Raw genomic sequence first — 2,114 nt, forward strand, 5'->3', positions numbered from 1 at the left:
GAGGAAGTAAAAAACCGCCGATAATATCGGCCGATATCCTTTGTGTATATTATAGAACAGTACCAGTCAAAAGTTTGGACACTTTCCCATTCGTGTGTCCAAACCTTTGACTGGTACTATATATAGAATACAGTATATATATATATATATAATAAAACATTTTTTTATAGTTATTGATTGAAATCCTGTTTATCTGGTCTGGTTCTTTAAAGATTAAAGTCAAAATTAAACTCATTATTAATTATCATACTTTTTAAATAGTAATTTGTTGTGTTATGAAATCAAATGGCCTGGAAGTGATCTTGCATTTATTATGAATACTACAGTATTCACTGTTGTTTCAAAAAGTGGTCTTATAATTTAAGTTTAGTCAACTTGAAATGTGAAGTTGCATTGAATAACAACTTGGATATTTGCATTATCTCAAGTTAAATCTGGAAAATCACTGCGACTTCAGATGATTTTTTGTTTATTTTCTGTACAGTCACTGACTCCAGTTTATCTGGACTGGTTGCTTAAGAATTAAAGCAGAAATAAAACTCACCGCAGAAGAAAGGTAAGTGATGCAAGCAGTCTTCGTCTCCTATCAGTCCAGTCTCATGGACAAAGCTGCACTTTTCATTGCCATCTGTATTATTCGGCTCTCCTTCGGCCCATTTCACAGATGGCCATCGGACTACAAGCCGATCCAGGCCTCATACTGAGAGAAGTTGTGTGTAAGAAGCTGAACCAGAGCGCTGTTCTCAAAGCCGTCACTAATGGAGGCCAGATCGACGTGGTTTTCCCTGCAGTGCAGTTGAGCATTGTGCCAGGTCAGTTTGGTGTTATTGAAAACAAATTTGTGTCCAAGGCTATTTCCTGTAAGGATTTAGTGTTGTTGTCAGAACAAAGAATGCAGTTTGAACTGCTCATACAATCAGCATGCTGACAGTCAGCCTTTGAGACTTGAGCCCTATTTGCACGGGATTAGTATTATCTGGGGACCTTGTGTGATTTTGAAGTTACCCCCCCCACATCTGAATTTCATGTGGTGCATTCGCACGGGATAAGCGAAGCCTGTGATTTTACTCGAATTTACTGACTTATCTACCGGACACCCGGTCAAGGCTTTGAGAGTCCCGTTCTATGGTCCAGATGGATTAGAAAAAAGAAACTAATATAGTTTTGTGCCCTGTGACATTTACATTTCACCAGGTTAAAATAGTATCTCAAGCTTTATGCTTGATTTATTTGTAACACATTAACCTCAAAACCGTTTCAGCCTTTTCTTTCTACAAATTGTATGGTGTAGCGATATAACAGCACTCAAAATACTATCAAACACTCCAACGCAGCTCCATTCTTCACGCAAAATGGATAAAAAAGCACACATGAAACAAAAACCTCGAAAAATGATATACGACCCGCCAAATGCAGGCCAAATCACAGAGATGCCGATTCGCACGGGACTAATATTAGCACAGGACCTCGGTGTCCGGCGAAATATGGTAGGTCTTTTGCGGGGGAATTTTTACTTTACAAATTACAGACATGGCCGATTCGCACGGGATTAAGATCACAGACAACCTCCGCAACTATTACAAATGACTGGAATCCCGTGCGAATAGGGCTTTGGATGAAGAAAAAGTTTAATATCAAATGTGTCAGAGGTAGTAATGCACCAAAATGATTTTATTTCCACAGAAAACCAACATTTTTATTTATTTTTTTTTAGCCAGAAAGATTGATTCTGCCATGAGATAACAAATAAAAAGTTAGTTGTGACATTTATCCCCCCTCAGAATTCTTAGTTTATATCTCAGAATTCTGATATTATTTTTCTCTCGTAGAATTCTACTTTATATCTCAGATTTATTTATTTTTTTCCCCTCAGAATTCTAGTTTATATCTCAGAATTTTGACCAGAATTTTCTTGTTTAATTCTCATAATTGACTTTTTTTTCTCTTAATTTTGAGTTTATGTCTTATGTCAGAATTCTAGTTTATATCTCAGAATTTGTATATTTTTTCCTCAGAATTATAGTTTATATCTCAGAATTTTACATTTTTCTCTCAGAATTCTCAATTTATATCTCCAAATTCTGACTTTTGTTTCGCAATTCTAGTTTACATCT

This window comes from Sinocyclocheilus grahami, unplaced genomic scaffold, assembly GCF_001515645.1.
Source record: "Sinocyclocheilus grahami isolate Dianchi unplaced genomic scaffold, SAMN03320097.WGS_v1.1 scaffold1547.1, whole genome shotgun sequence".
In the NCBI taxonomy this organism is placed as follows: domain Eukaryota; kingdom Metazoa; phylum Chordata; class Actinopteri; order Cypriniformes; family Cyprinidae; genus Sinocyclocheilus; species Sinocyclocheilus grahami.